This window comes from Petromyzon marinus, chromosome 37, assembly GCF_048934315.1.
Source record: "Petromyzon marinus isolate PM22_M1 ecotype Great Lakes invasive population chromosome 37, UKy_Petmar_22M1.pri1.0, whole genome shotgun sequence".
In the NCBI taxonomy this organism is placed as follows: domain Eukaryota; kingdom Metazoa; phylum Chordata; class Hyperoartia; order Petromyzontiformes; family Petromyzontidae; genus Petromyzon; species Petromyzon marinus.
This window is the reverse complement of record NC_133703.1, coordinates 15,695,971-15,702,708: the sequence shown is the minus strand read 5'-3', so window position 1 is coordinate 15,702,708 and position 6,738 is coordinate 15,695,971.

The window sequence follows — 6,738 nt, the reverse complement described above, 5'->3', positions numbered from 1 at the left end:
CAATCTGAGTCCTAGCGAGATGATAGAAGACATGGAGACACCGACCTCAATCTGAGTCCTAGCGAGATGACAGAAGACATGGAGACATCGACCTCGTGCGATTGAGAGAAGAGAAATGCAAGCATCAATAGGGAGGGTGGGGGGTGTTCCCCCCCCCCCCCCACCAACTCTCTTTGAGATTCAACACATTGGTGTGTTATTGATACTTATCAATGTGGGGCACTATTTAAACTTTGGAAATTTCCAGGCAGCCTCCACCGCACCTGCCCCTCACCCCCCCTGGGAGGTTTATTGACCCACCTCTGGATTCAGACAAGGTGGAGATTTGCAATCAATTCGCTTTCATGTCGACGTCGGCCTGTTGCGTTCGTTAGGTTTTGAATCTGATCTATTTGATGCCGAGAGACGAGAACGATTTGAGGCGCCCCCTATTTCTTGTCAAGGATTCCCCCGAGGGTGCCGCCCATCATCTCGCGTTACTTGGGCCGCAACACTTTTGCTCGGCTTGCCGCGCGTGACTTCCTCCTCGTTGCCTTACCCTGGCCTGCGCTCCATCAAACATCACGAGGCATTGATTTTTTTTTCGTCCAGAGCACAGCCCACGTGATGAATCTGCAATCAGTTTGTATGTGTGTGTGTGTGTTCCAAGAAGGAGATTGAATTAATATTCATGGAAAGGCAGCCAAATTAACATCGGGTCTGTTGGAGAGGAGAATAAGAAAGCATTTTAAATTCTAAGTGCTTTTCAAGCCGTGCAACACAAAAAAACTCCGAGACTTAAATGAAGACAGCTGTTGCAATAGCGTTTAAAGCCGTGTACGGCTCTGTCTTTTATGCATGACTGCATTGCATACGAAACATTTCATCATTACTGTCACTTTCCTTACAACACTTGTCCGAGTACAACCGCACGACATTCCACCGCTGCTGTAGTTTCAGTACTGAAGTTTTTTTTTCGTTATTTCGGTGGAGTTCGGAATTTGAATGGCGTTTTTTTTTATCGCGATCATCTCAAAACTGTTTAGCCTGACGAAATGCTGCGCGTCACGGCATTTGAAGCAATCTCTGTGGCGCAGTGGCTCTTAATAGTAAAACAAACCAAAAAATATATTAATAAATACATAGGTGGGGTTTGATGAAACTAAGTAAGTTGTAACTCACGGTGCCCGTGATTATTTTGATGTTTTCGATTATTTACCTTCTAATAAAAAAAAAATCTGGCCACGTCTCGCACCCCCAGGGGTTAAGAAGAAGAACCACTGCTTTCACCCGACCAAAATGTTGGGCAAGATGTGACGATCGGCAAATTGGGACTCGCAACCCAGAGGTGGTCGGTTCCATCTCCCGGCGCGGCACCCCCCCGCCCCCCCCCCCGCCTCTATGTACCGCAGGTATTGTGGGTAAAAGTGTGGGTACTCTCCCACCGCTGCAAACACATCTCGCCAGCATGAAAAAGTCGGCCAAGTGCATTCTGGCGCGGCTCTCTATGATGCTCCCGCTAGTGACAGGCTAATGCCCCGTCCATCCCCTCGACACGAACGAAAGCCTCGCGCGCCATCGGGACACCGTTCACAAACCTTCACAAGGCAGCAGCAGCAGCAAAATCAGCACCCAACTCGCTCTCCTGCGACAAAACAAGCCTCACCGTTTCTCAGGTCGCGTGTGGTGGTGGTGGCGGTGTCTGACGCCTGTCGTGGCTCGCGTTGCTTTGTTGGGGGGGGGAGGTGGGGGGGTCACCGCAACCACGCAGGTGCGTGCGAAAGAATGCAAAGTTCATATCCTTAGCTCTTTCGGTAAAGTCACGTTGAAGGGGAACAATACAATAATAAAATATATATAAAACAATAAAAATTCTCACGACGTTTCGACCATAACACAAACGGTCGTCATCAGGTGTTTTACATATATTGTATTATATTATTGTTTCCCTTCAACGTGACTTTACCGAAAGAGCTAAGAATACGAATTACTGCAGTCACAAAAGCTTTAAATAAAAAAATTTAATGACAATGTTCAGTTGCTCCGCCCAACTTGGCACAGGACAAGATCCTCAGCGGCGGCGCGCGGCGCGTGCCCGTTCGCCGGAGAGGTGAAAAAGTGTGCCGCGCGCGTGTGTGTGTGTCTACGCCGGGCACATCGAGAACTGTCAATTCTCACTTGGGAGTATTACCTAACATCCGTCGTTTTGTTATCCACGCGCATGGGAATATCACCGTGCCATCCTTCGTTTTACCCACGCGCGCAGGGGAATTTCCACCGTGCCGGCTGAAGTAGCAACTAATTGACACGTTCACTTCACGCGACAAACCTTACTAATTGGCTGTGTCCGGCGGTGGTGGGTTAACGAGACATTTATATTTAGGCGATCTAACCCCAAAAATAACCAACCTTTATCATGGATATTTATCGCGAAAGCCTGCGTGTTAAACTAATTCCCCCACCCCCCCGCAGAAGGACGTCCTGTGCTACGTTAATAACGCTCATGGCACGCGTTGCCGTGGCTGCTCGGATCTTAGAACCAACTGCTGTGGGAGGTCGCTTCCTATCGTATGCTGCTCACCCCCCCCCCCCCCGCCCATGCTGCGTGGCAACGACTTCTCATTGCACCACTGCTTCCCCCCCCTTCCCCCCAAGTGTAACGTTACTTGAGATTATTAGCTGTTATTTTGGGGAAATTTCATCTCTCGTAATTGCAGCTAGTTCCAGCACACGAGTTCATTTTCACCATGGCACCATGTGCAAAGCCTGGCTTGTTTTAAATGCCATCAAGGTCAAGCAAGTTCTTTAATCGCGAATTCTATCGCTCGGGACAATGGATATGGAACCCCCCCCCCCCAATGAGAATGCTGGCAGAGGCACAAACGTTACCCAGTGTGAGGACACAAGAAAGGGACTTCAATCGGGAATGACAGATGAGGCACCTGCCCACCTGAGCCCTCTTTTCCGCCAACTCACACACTCAGGGGGAAACCATGGTTATTATTTTTTTCTCTCATCCACATTCCACCCCCCACCCCAATGGCCAATAATTCCAACAGAACACTTTGTCCAAGAGTATCCGATCACTATCGCCAAGGTCACCTGCCGAGTGTATTTAATATTGCTTTGGTTCGTTTAGAATTCTGACAGTGCCGAGATCCTCGGTCCAAAACCGGGTTCTCAAGTGCAGTGAGTTGTATGCATCTGTGCTGAACTTCCTTCGCACCGTACGTAGCCAACCGTGCTACTCGGAGGCGTGCGGGGGAAGGACAACAAACTTAACAAAAAGAGAAGTTGTGAAGAAATGAGTTTTCAATCTAGATTTAAAAGTGCATAGCTCCAGTGCATTTCTAATATCAGAAGAGCATTCCGGACGGCGCCGGAAGCGCGTCTGACAGCTCGCGACGCAGTGACCGTCTTCGTTCAATGGTTAGCCCAAAGCCGCCGCGAGGATGACCGGAATTCACGTGATTGTTTATGCTTCTTGACGGGATCGGCAAGGTATTGTGGTTCATTTGTGGCAAGCACTTTGCGTGTAATTAGTGCGACCGTATAACATATTCTTCGTTCGACAAACCGGGAGCCAATGCAGCTCGGCGAGCACTTGACGGACGCCGTCGGATCTCCCAGTAGCCATCTCGACGCATGTGGTCTCTTCTCTGTAACCAATAACTGCATTAAAAAAAAAAGCATCAGATTACGTTTTAGTTCTGCATTTCGAGTATATTCCAGCTCGGATAATTAAATATCGCTTTGACGATCATGCGAAGAACGTGCTCTCATGTGCATAGTGGGGTGGGGAAGTGCTGCCCCCTGCTATGTAAAATGAGCTCACTTGAAGGGATCTCAGATGTAGCTCTGTCATGTCTGCTTCCGTGGGCCCTACTCTAACACAGGGTGTTGTACTGCTCTGCGAGATATCTGAGCGGTCACTTCATCTGACGACGTGACACTGATAGCAGAATATGGATGCAACTTGGGGTAAACGATAAGATAAAATAAAAATTAAGTGAAAAATACGCTGAGAAAAAAACGGATAAAGTGTGTGGGCAGATTTCTAATCAACTCAAACGCTTCTGATGGCCACTGAGAGCTGCAAGTGCACGCCGGATGAGGTGAGGTTTTTTTTGTTATTCGTTTGGCAAAATGCCAAGCAGTGCCTCATGGAGATATGACCCATAGTAACCCCTAACATCTTCATTTCAAGATAATTGAGTGTTTGTTAGCATCGTGATTGAGTGGCAGCCAAGAAATTGAATGCATGTGAGTGTAGGTCCACTGAGGAGTTGAGACGATTAATTCAGTTCGTGGGTGGATTGCCACATCGCGGGATTGCTGGAGATGGCGGAGGCTTGAAGAGCCCTTCATCCAGCAGTGGAATGAACATGGCTGATGGTAATGATAACACAGTTGTTGAAATCGTGAGGAGAAAAATTGCAGATATGCATCAGTGGCAATGTGGTGCAGCGTGTGCTTGTGTGGAGACGACGAGATGGAAGTATAGAGGTGTGGTATTACATTGTTGGTGAAAGACCCAATGCAGAGGATCCCTGGGGTTTAAACTTTCCACAAAGCTCATGGTTCACCCTAAAAGGCATCTGCACAAACCATGGCAGATGCGAGTACCTGATGGACAACCGTAAAATGTAAACTCTCAAGTGCGCGACTGCGGTCAACCAGAACAGACTGTACAGCGGAAACGACGCAATTCCCCGATCCACAAATACCGAGGAGACATCACAGCGATACACTCCGCTGTTCCTGTCCGGCTTGACCACCTGAATGTGAAATTAAATTATAGTTGTTGCTCTGCCATCGACATCAGCCATATGAAAAAAGAAGATTACATTGCTCACCTTGTTATGGACTAAACATCATCAGCATCAACACAGGGCTTGAAATTTATATATATATATTTTATATATATACCAATGATGGAAACAAAATAATAATCATTTGAACCCTAATAAAAATGCTCAGCCATTTGTCATCCACTGCTGGATGAAGGCCTACTCACGCCGTGTGAGCCGTGACAGTTGTCCCAGCAAACTTCACACCGCGTGGTTTAGTGTGACTTGGTGAAGTGAGGCAGGACCAGGATCGGTTCCGATATCACTTGCCACCGGTTATTAGCAGTTGTCTTGGGAACAGAGCTCAAGTCACGGGGGTCCATAGTCCAGCGTGCTCGCCACTGCCGTCACACGCGGTAAGCAAGACAGTCATCCAATAACGCTATTGTTATAATATATTCTATTGTTATAACACATTTATATTCTATTGTTATAAGACATTTATATTATATTGTTATAATACATTTATATTCTATTGTTATAAGACATTTATATTCTATTGTTATAACATTTATATTCTATTGCTATAACACATTTATATTCTGTTATACCATATTTATATTCTATTGTTATAATATATTATATTGTTATAACACATTTATATTATATTGTTATAACACATTTATATTCAGTTATACCACATTTATGTTCTATTATTATAACACATTTATATTATATTGTTATAACATATTTATATTCTATTGTTATAACACATTTATATTCTATTGCTGCGGGGCACTTGGTGGGGGGGGGGGGATCAACAGAAATACGATATTGAGATGTAACCACGTGTTCTCGTTTGTTCACCATTTACTTCTGGGTGCTGTCCGGTTGCTTAGTGACATGTGTGAGGTCACGTGACGTAACTGAAGAGCACGTGCCATTCCTCCATCTATCTCCCCTCACCCCACCCCCTCTGACCCCCCCCACCCAACCCCCCAGCCAACTGTTAACCCCCTGGCCAAACTCACCTTTGCCCCCCATCCCTAATACCAACTTGGACGGTGGAGAGCAGTGGTGGGCCCCCCTCCCTCCCCTATACACTCCGAGTGAGATGACAGAGGAAGAGATAGAGATGTAGGGAGACGAGAGAGAACGAAAACAGAGAGATGTACTGAGACCAGAGAAGAGAGCTGCAGACAAGAGACGAGCGAGACTTTTTATTTTGTAAATGCCAATTTGATGTTTTTATTTATTAGCAAATGAATTCTCGCTGATATTTGGTGCATCCCTATATTTTTTCTACGAAACCAAGTCTCTTTAAGCTACTTGTGGAACTGCGAAGCATTTTGCTGAGTTCGCTTATGCTTTGCACCACCACCGATGGATGGATGGATTTGTCTACTGCGATGTATGGGGTGTGTTGGCAGGGTGGGTCCAGATTCGGACAAGTGTGGCCGGTAAATTTACGGCCTGATTGATGTTAAACTCTGCCGATAGATAAGCAGCAGGTACCTTTTACACCCGGTGATTGATCCGGGTGCCACCCTTCACCCTGCACTTACATCCCAATCAAGCGTTTCCCTATGCTGGGTGCACAGTCGTTTGTTTTCATTTCCCCACCCCACCGCCCTCCCCCCCTCCAAAAAAAAAGGTAATGTAAATAGATGGCCAGGTATATTATGCGGTGGCTGCGACTTGTCAGAACGCTGGCCTCACAATATTGGGACCTTGGTTCAAATCCACGCTTCGGGCATCCGTAATGGAAACAGAATTTATTCGATAATGTAGCGAGGTCGTGGTCTCAGCCCAGCCGCCAATGTCTGCCAAAGCACGCAAACCTGTGATGTGACGAAGAGCCCCTTTGTCAATCCACGGCTGAAGGAGGCTCTCGGGCACGCGGTGTCAGTCGTAAGGGTTGCGTGGCCAACATTATACCATGTTGATCAATGTGGGATTGGTACAAAAA